The 12,820-nt window shown below is 37.0% G+C and overlaps 1 long non-coding RNA gene across 1 annotated transcript; it reads right to left on the bottom strand.

The window, feature by feature from the left end:
• Positions 1-7,180: 7,180 nt before the first annotated feature.
• LOC147514252 (uncharacterized) lies at positions 7,181-8,320 on the bottom strand. Its single transcript, XR_015213173.1, has 2 exons — positions 7,819-8,320; positions 7,181-7,734 (listed from the first exon to the last, which is right to left on the bottom strand). It is a non-coding gene; the product is annotated as an uncharacterized LOC147514252 (long non-coding RNA).
• Positions 8,321-12,820: the final 4,500 nt, after the last annotated feature.

The following is a 12,820-nucleotide window of genomic DNA, read 5'->3' as shown; positions in this document are numbered from 1 at the left end:
ATACGAAATGCCATATCAAGTAACGTCTCATCAAGAGAGGGAACAACACCCAGAGGCCTCAGGATAGCGCTAGCGTCTCCTTGTGATGAGAGTGCAAGTTGCATAGTCATAGGGATGGGCGGTGGATTTGGTATACTGACAATAAGACACCCTAACTCCCCATTATCAGTCATTCCCAGTGGTTTTGTGATGCCTCCTGAATGACGACATGGTATGGTTAATGCATGCATGCTGAGGCAATGGCCACATATCCATTTGTTCACTGTTTTCAAAAAGTTAAGAAGAGATAAATATAAACTTATTTCCTCCTTAATTTTATCCCCGCGGTCTATCCAGATATCCCCGCCACTCAAGTCTTTGCTTAATGTGAGTTTCGATATACGAAATCGCAAAGACGCCACCACCATTGACCTCATCTTTGCATTTATCAAACTCATGAAAGGGGCAATGCACATGTTTCTTCTGAGAGAGCATGATGACGACACCTCTAACAAACCTAAAAATAGACAAAACCAAATCTAAACACAACAAACAAGAGCGCTACCATAAATCAAACCCAAACAACAAACCTAGCATCGAAGCAAACCCAACTCCATCAAAACCAACAAATAACCATACTTGCTAATCAATTAACCAAACCAAAGTCTACAAAAACAGAAAAAAAAAAAATAGCTAGGAAAAAAAAACCAAACTATCATGATTTTTTTTTTGGGGGTTGGGGGTTAGGGGAGGGGGGAGGAGGTGTCGGGGTGTTGAAGTTGTGGTTGTGAGGTCTGTTTCGGTGTGGAAGGTGTCGGGGTCTATTTTCGGGGGTTGGGGTATGTTTTTTTTTTGTTGTGTACATGATTAGGGAAGGGGTGGGAAAATTGAGAGTAGGTTATGTCGGTTAGTGGTGATGGGGGGAGATGGTGCTGGCGGATTGGTGGAGAACGAATCATTGGTGGAGGCGAAGGAAGAGATGGTGGAGGCATATATATGTGGTGGTGGTGGTGGGAGATTATGGTCGGGGTTTTAGGGGAGAAGGTGGTCGGGGTCTGTTTTTGGGGGTTGGGGAAGGCGGTGGTTGGGGTCTGTTTTTTGGAGGAGAAGGTGTCGTGTTTTTTTTTGGGGGAGAAAGCGTCGAGTGGTTTGGGGGGAAGGTGACGGGGTTTTTGTAGTGGAGGTTCTGAGGTTGGGGTTTTGAAGTGGTGGTTGGGGAAGGTGGTGGCAGGTGATGGTGGCGGGGCGTCTTGGCAGAAGAAATCTTGGTGCGGCTCTGATGGATGGGGAAGATGAGTTTTTTTTTTTTTTTTTTTTTTTTTTTTTTTATTATGGATAATATAAATGCACAAAATATTTATTATTATTATTATTATTATTTATTTATTTATTTATTACGAATTATGCATACAAAATCTAAGCATGCGATATAAACATCTTACTACACATGTGACATATTTCATACTGAATAATGTATTATACTAATAGTATATATATACTAAATATACAACGTGTTCCACTCATACGTATCTATATATGTTAGCAGGCGAAGATATTCTACGTATATATATATATATATATATATATATATATATTGATGTAGGCAAAGACATATCACATACGTAAAAGCTAAACATGCAACGTATTATATACATAATGATATAGTACTCTAAGCGACACGTGTTTTGGATAATAATTTGATTTCGTCAATACTCAGTGAGATTGCGAATGTCATATAGAGTCATAGAGAGTAGCTTTACCCCGGAGGGCTTAGAAACAACTTACCCAACTCAGATTTTAACCATCGTTGAAATGTTCTCCTCTTTCATGACAAAATCAAATTATTGAACAAAACAGTTCACTCTTGTGTAGATAGATGCTAATCATGCAACAATGTTCACAGATATGTATATATATGCTATCATATAATAGTAATATACAACATGGTAATATACAGAGACAGGAGTGATAGGAGGTGAAACCTGGAAGTGTCCTTGCTACGCTTATAAATACTGCCTTCAACAGCCTTGAAGCACGTTTGTATGCTACATACTGGAACACGATATTAGTACTGTTCCAGGTTCGAGAAGTGGATTGTGAAGTCCTAAAAAAACTAAACCTGTTCGGTATTTCTTGGAGCGCGAGAGTGCTCTGAAATAGGCAAACAATGGCGCGGCACGCTCGGTACTATTTGTATGCGGGCAGAAAATTTACTGGATCGAAAGTGCGAGGCGCGCTTTGGACATGCCAATCAAGGACGGCGCGGGGAGCGCTCTAAACTTTGAGTAGTCGGCTGGATTTTTTTTCAGTCCTTTCAAAGTGGTTCCAGGAGTTGTTTTTTCAACTCTTATGCAACCTGCAAGTGAAAATAAATGATAGTACAGAATCAGTAGCAAAATACGAAAAAAATTCAAACGAAAACTAAACAAAAAATGAAAAATGAAAGAGATAAAAAGGTAGGAATGGGGGTTGTTCCTCGTTAACCTATTCCACTTGGTATGCGGTTTCTCGATCCTTTAGGATGGAAGCGGCGCCAATTGATAGATATCCTTTTGTATATGTAAAAACTTGTTCTCACACACACTCGAGAATATTTATTCAAACACCTCGCTCATGTGCACGTTGCAATTTATTTCGAGCAGGAGTTTCGTTCCAAACCAAAAGGCTAGAACTCTAGTTAACAACCAAATGGAGATTCCTCGTTAAGGGAATTATGTGCGCAGGATTTTACAAATATTATTTAAACCACTTTCCTAGGTGACTTAATATGCAAGTTACTAAAAATTAACAAGAGAATTTGAGAGAAAGATAGGTGGAGATTTTTAGCTCATGTGTAAAAATCAAAAGATCGGGATATAATTTATGTATAACAGAACTGAGAGACTATGGAAAAGAAGAGTATCACTAAATTAGCAAATTCATAAGAATATGACAGTGCAAGATATATTGATCAAGTCTACCACACAAATTATCACAGACTAAAGGAGGGACATAAGCATGGTACATCATACATGTATACATGAGAGACTTATATTTTGTTACATGAGAGACTCATAAGCATGAATATATAACAAACATAAAATAATCCAGTAATAACTGTCATGAACCAAAAAATCCTTTCTAAAATGCATCAAAAGCAATTACAATCTCATAATTCTCCAATACGTCTGCGCAAGTCATGTAGCATGTCTTTTCTACCTTCTTCATCACTCAATATAAAGATTTTAGTTTCACTATGATCCTTCATCAGAATTCGAAAAACTGCATTTAAAAATCGCACACTAAAGCCTTCAACACCAAAAACACCATCTCTTAACTGCTTTCCAAATGTCAATGGGTCAACTATTTCTCTAAGCTTTTCAAGATTTTTATTGACTCCTTCTAGAATCTCTATTGCCTTGTCTGTATTTTGCACTTTCTTAGGAGGTGGTTTTGTAGACGAAGAAGATGGTCTCTTTTTAGTACTTTTGGATGACATGCTATCTTCCACTTCTTCCACATCATTATTCTCACAAGTTGTTTGCTGATCGTGTGAATCTTTAATGGTGTCGATATTGATATCATCCATACCATTAAGTGCAAATGAACCTATAAACAATCAAATTATAATGGGATATGTAACAAAGTAAATTGGTATTTGAAATGTGAAAAATCAGTCAAGACACCCAAGTAAACTGATGTATGTATGCAATTTAAGGAGACTATCACCTATTGAATGAGACTGGCCCATGACAATTGTAAGCTTCTCAAAGTCCCACTTGATCCCTCTATCTCTAAATGCCTTGAATTTTTTCGACTCTTTCTATATTTTAAAAATTAAAGTAATGATTTAAAATGAAATGTAATAAAGGATCATACCATATCATGATAAAATGCTTTCATTGAATGTTTTCAATTACATGCAACAGTCAGTTACATTAAACAAGGAATGACACACACACAGAGCTATGCTCAAACAAGTTCTCATAGATCAGTGAATGACACACACAAAGCTACAAGTCTAAGATACATTCATGCTGCAAGTTTTAAATCAACATATCTAACACTTAAAAAATAAATCACTTACCTCATTTTTCATAATCTCTCTCCAATAATCATTTGAAGCCTCCAACTCTTGCTTGGCTGGTATAAAAGCGACCCCGCTCCTTCCTTTGAGCTCAAGAAATTTCTATATTCAAGCTTCATCTGCCGTAGTCTATTATCTATGTGACTTTGTTGCACTTCTTCCTCAACTATCTCCGAAAGAGCAGGTCTCATAGATTTCCACACAGAATCTTGCCATTTGTTCATACCACACTTTTTGCCCATCCCTCGTTGCTTCCACTAACGTACCAAGAAGCACATTGTCCATTGCAGTGGTCCACCTCATTTGCCCCTTCTTATCTTCGGTTTTCACGCTAGATTCACAATCATTTGTCATTCCTGAACCAAACTAAATTAAATTTACATAGAAAAAATAATACAAGACCAAAATAGAACATGACAAACGTCTTGGTTATCAGCACACCTAGAGTTACTATGAATACACAATATTCGAGCAATACACATCTTAATCAAAATATATAAAGATAAGCAGAATATAGATTTACTTATGCTTTGTTTCTTCTATAATTATTGTAGTCTTGAAACATCCTTCGTGCCATGGCAAGCCTAAATTGTACCCATCTATTTCTTGCGTTGCGGCTTGACTGGCACATACTATTTGTACTTGGTACTTGATCTACATGTACAATTGTAGTTGCAGCAAGTTCTCGATCAACTTCTTCCAAAATTTCATCATTCGGATCTACCCCCGTGATGTGATTATGAAGCATAAAACACGCTAATGTCATCTTAACTTGCGTCTTATATGAGTAATAAAGAATTCGCAGACAATACAGCCCAACACTTCTTCAATACACCAAATGCTCTTTCAATTGCGTTTCTAAGATGCGAATGTCGCTTGTTAAACAGTTCTTGCTCAGTCTCTGGAGTACGGCCTACTTGCTTCAGAGAGATGGTAGCGGGTACTACAATAAGGTGCAAGAAAGCCAACGTCATTTGCCTAACCTGCATCTACAAGATAATACCTCCCTACAAGTAAAAAAGTATAATCAAGACATTTTAATAAACCTATCCAAGTAAGCTAGGGTAACTAAATAATCATTAAACCTAGACAATTGGTGTTACTTGGAGGAACAATGAATAGGTTAGGTCGCACAAGAGCATTATCCAAGACTCTTTGATCATGTGCCGTTCCTTCCCAACCAGCAAGTACATATGTGAATTTTAAATCAAAGGAACATGCTGCCAAAACATTTTGTGTGGTTTTTAGTTTCCTCTCTCGAAACTTATCTTGTAATTCAGTAGGTACAGTGGCTGTTACGTGTGTTCCATCCAACGCTCCAATGCAATCCTTAATATATACCCATATTTATAAGAATTTATTTTTCAAATAAAATGTTAGATGGAACTTAATAATTTTTGTGCTTACCTTGAAATAGTTTGAGAAACGCGGATCATTGGCGATTTGTGGGGGTGTTCCTCTCCCATGTACGGCTTGTAAATGATTAGCCACTAAGAGATTATACAAGCGAACTACGCAATGTAAAATTTCATTAAATTGATGACTAACTGTTTCCCGAGATCGAAAAAATCTCTCTGCCACCACCCTATGCTTTACATTGTGACCAAGTATGTGAAGAAACCGCATCACCATCTCCTCCAAATTACAGTTATGGTTCTCCCTTATAGTTCCTTGTTCTCTAATTAATGTACATAACCACCTAAAAGTATCTAGTCCCATTCGTAAATTATCACGACAAATATCATTGTCATTTAGGACACGATCCATATACCTTTGTTTATCATCATCTCTGTTAACATGTGGCTCTCGAGGTATAATCCTTCATAGAATCCAATCATTCTTCCTACCCTTTTCTTCTAACACTTATCCACATTCCAAGTATTTTCCACAACCATTCATTTTATCACGATCCACTACACCATAATAAGATATTTGCAACACGCACCTTTTTTGATTTGCAACACTTATTTAGCATTAGTAAGTTTCCAACGTTAAATAAGCGTTGGCAATGTTGTAAAGCGTTGCTTTATTTGGGTGAATTTCCGGAATTAATTGCTAACACTTAAAAAGCGTTGGAGAAGTGTTACAAACTTAAAAATTTCGCAAAACGAAAAAAATCGAAATATAAAACATAACTTTTTTTTTTCTCTCCTCTCTCTCTCTCTCACCGCCGCATTATTTTCGCACTCCTCAAAACCTAAACAGTCAATCAAATAAAGAAAAAGAAGAAGAAGAAGAAGAAGAAAACAAGGAGTTTGGAAGTCCGTTTTGACACAACCCATTTCTTGCAGTTTGAGGTAATAATCTTTGATATTTACAAGTATGTGAAAGTTGCAATTCTCGATATTTTTACTGTGATATATTTGCATCCTAATTAGTTTGTGTAAATGTGGTCTTACGATCACTTAAATATATATGGAGCTTATCTTCTGATATAATATACTTGCGAATTCCTTCCTTTATATTTTACAAAACTGTCATTCAATATACTAAACTGTCATTCAATAACTGGCTTGAAACGTTCTTGATCTGGCTGAAATGTGGAAGACGGAACATATGAACTGTGCATCTGCATTATGAGCATACGGAGATATTTTTGGATAAATTGGTTAAAAACTTAATATGAATTGTTTTTACACGTTAACCATATAAATGTTTGAATTGACTACAGAAGCGACAATGTGTTTCTCCTGTATTAATTGTTCTTTCTAGAGTTTCGTTAGTATAGTTTATGTCTTTGTTCTTTAAACTTGCGAAATTCTGCATACAAACCAGAATTCACCTATCAATCTTTCCTCTTACTGGTGGTTACAAGGACCTTGTACACATTTCCTACCAAGCTACCCTTTGCAAATGGAACAACTAAAGATGACCCATGCAACTGCCAAACAAACAGCGGAATTGCTACGGTCTGTAATTTCTCAGCAGAGAGTTCCTCATACTAATCAGGCTGGGGCGTTAATCGACGCTATTAATTCAGTTGGAGAGAAATTAATTGCTGCTAATCCTGTTGGTATACTTTTTTCATTGTTTTTATATGTATATATAGACATTCAGTAGGATGCTAGAAAGTTATTTATACTATATAACGCTTTTGCTCGGAAGGATAAAATATTGTCAAGCAAATGATTCAAAGTTGAAAGACGGTGAAAAGTCAAGACCAATGCCTTTTAGGAATCACACTAAAGTTGAAACTATTATCTGGTATTGAAGAGAATGAGAAACTGGTGCGGTATGATGCCCTTCTTTGTTGAGAACTTGGAAGGGGGAAACCCAAGGGTTTTTTTAACCCGGAGAACGAAGGTTTTGAAAGTTAATTGTTTCTAATCATTTTGTTTCAGTTGAGATGCCAGCTGTAATCCTGATTCCTACCCGCTAATTACTCTACTGTAGGATTAAATATGAGCCACTAAACTAGTTCTATTTTGTATTGAGTTCGCAATACAAACATTTATCACTGCATATAGGCATTTACCAAAATCTTCAAGCTGCTGGAGCATATTCTTGATTTGCACATATGGTGGGATGTCTTTGGTGATCGTGCAAAAACAGTCATTTGTCATTGAGGAAGCTATAGTCTTTATAGAAGTTTCAGAACTGCAACTCAAGAAGAAGAAGAAAGAACACTTGCTCACCACCATCTGGATCAACTGAAGCATCATGGCCTATCGCAGCTGAAGTTTGACTTCCTACAAAAGAATGTGTTGTGGAAGTTTAGGAAAAAAAATTACAATTTTGTTTGCCTCACTTAGAGTTTTGAATAGTTTTCTTACAACATTTAAGTATTTAACCAAGTCGAATAGGTTGGATATTTGATGCAGCCACTCTGTCTGAGACATTTTGAAGAGAATATCTTGAGACTATGTCCAAGATATTAGAGAAAACAAGACACATTTGTCTTTATTACTAAATTAATTCATTCATTAAAAACACTACAAGTATAAATAGTCTTTAACAGTTTAGAGATAAGGCTAGGTTTCAAACATGGGGAGAGCAGCAGTTTTTGCTTTTCTGTTTGTTTTTGTTGTGGTTTGTGGTGTTGATGCTGCTTTTGTCAAGTATAATACATCAGCTGGGACTGTACAAGGGAAATTGAATGTGCATTTAGTTCCTCATTCACATGATGATGTTGGTTGGTTAAAAACTGTTGATCAGTATTATGTTGGATCTAATAACAGTATTTAGGTTCTAATTACTTAACTCTTTTGTCACGGTTGGTAAAATAGGTACATTGTGGAGATTTGTTACATGAATTTTTTTAAATTTGGTTTTGTGTTTTTTGTGTAGGGTGCTTGTGTTAGGAATACATTGGATTCGTTGGTTCGTGATCCTAATAGGAGGTTTATTTTTGTAGAATAGGTGAATTTAAGTAATGCTTTTCTTTTCTTTGATTCTTGTTTATGTTACTGGTTCTTGATGCTGATAACTAGAACTTGAATTCGGTTTTTAGGCAATGGAGTATTGAACTATTATTTGTATTACATAATTATTTACATTGAAATAGTTGTTAACAGTATAATTGAAGTTAATTAACAAAAAGATGTGCCTGACACGAAATGTAGTATAGTTTGTTTCGTGTAAATTGCAAATCCATGAATGCTCCCGGGAGTTCAGTTAGCTCAAACAAAAACTTGACATACTTCTCTTTCTTATCCTTCTCATCAACAGCAATCTCATAGAGTTGGCCACTATCAGTGCCAAGAATAATTTCCCGTGTAGCAACTAGAGTTGGTTCAAATAAGATAAAGAAGATATCAATGTAGACTCTAAGAGAACGCGTAACAAGTGAAGCGGTGAATAATAATAATCCATTGCTACCTTCATTTATCCGTTTGCTTTTATTCCGTGCTCTTGCATTTATTACAAGACCTTTCAATTTATTTATAATACGAGGCTTGCTCCATTTAGCATGTGTATAGTATGTCTCAACCTCGCCACTATATCTACCTACTAGCCTACTAGCCTACTAGCCTAGTGCCCTGTTACTGGAAAGAGAATCCAAGAGGTATGTTTTGTTGTTTAAGGGTTATTATGTCTTTGATTTATAAAGATTATATATGCATATGGGTTATTGTTTGATTTGATAAACTTTTCATTGAAATTGATAAGATAAAATTGCATTTCATAGAGCTTGATTAGGATGGTTAAGTTAAATAGTATTGACTGCAGTATGCCGTGATTGCTTTGTTTGGAATTTACATACTGGGAAATGTGTATATGGTTTGTGTAAAGAGTATATATTTTCATTGAAAGCTATTTGATGCATTAGGGTCTCTTTTTTCAATAAAAGTGTCATGTAGTCATGTAGGGGAAGAAAATTTATTTTCAGATTATCTACATAACAAGTTAGAAATAGGTGAAGTAATTGTATATGTAGCATTGTTGTTAGAAAATGAAGCATGCTAGGTTTACGGACTCTTTAAGTTTTTCATCATGGCGACACAATTTGACGCCGACCGAAAGTATTGATAGTCAGCTTGTTGTTTGAAGTTTTCTTATGTTCATGGTGAAACAATGATGAAGTATATGTCGTTGCTTAGATAAAGATATGTCGATCGAGGGTTCGACGGTGCCCACCTAAAGGTGGTAGTATAGCCCAATGTTACGCAGATTAAATCAATTTTTCTTTGTTAATATTCTTTGTTAATTCTATTTATAGCTATTCTTTTAATATCATAGACTTAGCTAGAATTTGAGAATACTAGTCTTTGCTTGCTACCTAGGCAGTTTCTTACTTGGACCGACTTAGAGCTTACTTTTGATGTAGTTGAAGTCGAAGTTTAGGATTCAACGACTTACACAAAAGCCTTAGTACTCGGTTTATATTCAAGGTTTGATTGTGTATTATGTTGTATCAAATCGATAGATTACACAATGTGCTTGTTCAACCCCCACGCCTAATTTTGCAGAATGTCTCGCCAATTCGAAAGAGTGGATGAATGAATTGGACAGATTTGGAGATGTGTACAAACAAGGGGTGGCTGATTTCATTCAATTTGCGATCGCGGAACAACCGCGGCTCGACCACGCGTGTCCTTGTCCTTGCAGAGAATGTCGAAATGGAAAAAGCTTTGTGTTTGGTACAATCTCTAGACATTTGATTAAGTCACGGATAGATAAGAATTATCGTATGGGTTTTACATGGTGAGAACCCATGTACGGATCCGGTGGAGGAGCCGATTGATTGAAAAGAAAACACCGAGGCCGGGAAGGGCTTGGGATGGGAATTTTGTTGATGCTTCTTATGGAGTGCATGAAGTAGTTGCGGTGATTTGAATGAGGATGAAGAAAATCATATGGAGGATTTTGAACCACCACCGTTCTTGAACGTGATTTGGGGAAGAGGTACAACGAATACAAGAAAATGGCGTAACAAAAAAGTTATACCCTTCATGTGAGGCTCCCCGCACTACACTTTCGCCAGCTTGTTGACCTTCATAACTTGAAGAAGAAATATGGTTGGTCGAACTAGTGTAATTCGCACTTTTGTCCCTTTTGAGGATATGGTTCCCAGAAGGAATCACTTTGCCATCAAAGTACCCTGTAATGAAAGCAATGCTGAAAGATTTAGGAATGAAAGACACAAGTATCGATGCATGTGAGAACAATTGTATGTTATACTGGAAAGATGATGCTAAGTTAACGGAATGTCGTTAGTGTAAAGCACCCAGATACAAAGTGAAAGAAGGAAAGATGGGTAAGAAAGAAACAAAAGAGCTGAATAAAGTTTTGAGACATTTTCCCTTGATTCCAAGGCTCAAGAGGTTGTACACTATCCCATGGATAGCGAACGAAATGACATGGCACGACCGAAGCTACACCTTCTTGGGATCATATGCGACATCCCATCGACTCAATCCAAAGGGAAAACATGTAAAAGAGTTGGCCTGATTTTGCTCAGGAAGGGCATAATGTTTGGCTTGGAATTGCAACTGATGGTTTCAATCCCCGTGGAATACAATCCACTAGCTACAGTTGTTGGCCTGTTTACTTGGTACCTTATAATCTCCCCCCTTCTTTATGTATGAAACCAGAGTTCCAAATGATGTGTTTGTTTCGATACCGGGCGGAAGGCACCGGTCAAGATATCGACGCTTTTTCTTCATCATTGTATGAGGAGTTGGAACATTTGTGGAAGGAAGGGGTGCCGCTTATGACATGCATGCATAAAAACAGCATTTTACCTTGAGAGCTATGCTAATGTGGGGTATTCATGATTTTCCCCGCTTTGGAAACTTAGCGGTCAGATAACACATGGTTACAAAGCATGTTCGATTTGTTCGATAACACTCAATCGATATATCTTGAGCATGCAAAGAAGATTGTTTACACAAACTATCGCACCTTTCTTCCGTTGGTCACCCGCTTTGGTCGCAAATACTTGGGACTTCAAGATCAAGAGTTGAACATTGCTCCACTAAGGTTAAGTGGAGAAAAAGTTATGCGCCAGTGAGTCATATGAAGTATAAGCCGGGTAAAATCCCAACCGGTAGCAAAAGAAGCACATCCGATGTGAATTTGGATGATAGTGTAGATGATGAAGATGTTCAAGTTCTGAGGCTTGGTATAAAAGGTCTATTTTTTGGGATATGCCCTATTGGCCCACTCATAAATCCCGACATGTTGTTGATGTGATGCATACTGAGAAAAATGTTGCGGAACATCTACTAAATTACATCCTAGACAAGAAAGACAAGTCAAAGGATACAGTAGGTGCGCGAGAAGATATGAGGAAGATGCGTATTCACAGTGGTCAGTGGATGCAATCAGACCCAGTCACAGAGAAACCAATAAAACCGAAGGCTCCATTTGTCTTAGTTAAAGACGAGAAGTTAAATTTCTGCAAAATTTTGAAGGACTTGAAGCTTCCTTCTGGTTTCTCATCAAATCTGAGCAACATTGTCACTTTAAATCCACCTGGTTTGCTCGTAATGAAATCACATGACTATCATGTCATTATGTGTTATTTGCTACCTGTATTGCTTCAACATGCTTTTCCTAAACATCGTGACCTACGAAGAGCTATTCATCAGATAAGCTTATTCTTCAACTTGTTGTGCTCTAAAAGTCTTAGTCCGCAACATATCCAAGAGGCCAAGTACATGGTTGCGTAAGCATTGTGCGTGGCTTGAAAAATATTTTCCACCATCATTTTTTGATATCGATCCACCTCATGGTGCATTTGGTCGATGAAGCGCTACTTTGTGGAACTGCATCAAAAAGGTGGATGTTTCCATTTGAACGGTATGTAAATTACTTTTACCTTAATATCTTCTCTAGCTTTTTCTATAATTGGATTTTAAAAATTGAAAGTGTATACTTAAATTTCTTATTCTAATAGGGCGATGAAAGAGTGTAAAATATTCCCAAAGAATAAACGATATGTTGAAGGGTCCATTGCGAGTCGTGATATTGTTTCGAAGTCGCTTAGGTATGCTATGGAGTATATGCCCAATTCGCGGGATGGAAATCATAAATCGAAGCGTGTGGCCTTTCTGGATGAAGATGGCGAGTATAGTGATGAAGGGCCTTTGCTCGATGGTAAAACTGTGACCTTAAGTGTTAAACAATGGATTCAAATACGTAGATGGGTCTTGTTTCGACTAGACGTTGAAAAGCTTGATGATTACTACAGGTGTGTTTTTTTTGACACATTTGGTTTCTAAACCCACTCTAGTACTCTACATGAAAATACTCATGCGTAATTGCATGAATGATTTGTAGTGAATACCGCCCTTACAATCTCGCGGGTAGAGGAAAAGGGGTTGCAAAGTC

Source organism: Coptis chinensis, chromosome 2 (assembly GCF_015680905.1).
Source record: "Coptis chinensis isolate HL-2020 chromosome 2, ASM1568090v1, whole genome shotgun sequence".
Classification (NCBI taxonomy): domain Eukaryota; kingdom Viridiplantae; phylum Streptophyta; class Magnoliopsida; order Ranunculales; family Ranunculaceae; genus Coptis; species Coptis chinensis.
Note: the sequence above shows the minus strand (reverse complement) of the source record. Positions and strands in the feature narration are given on the sequence as shown.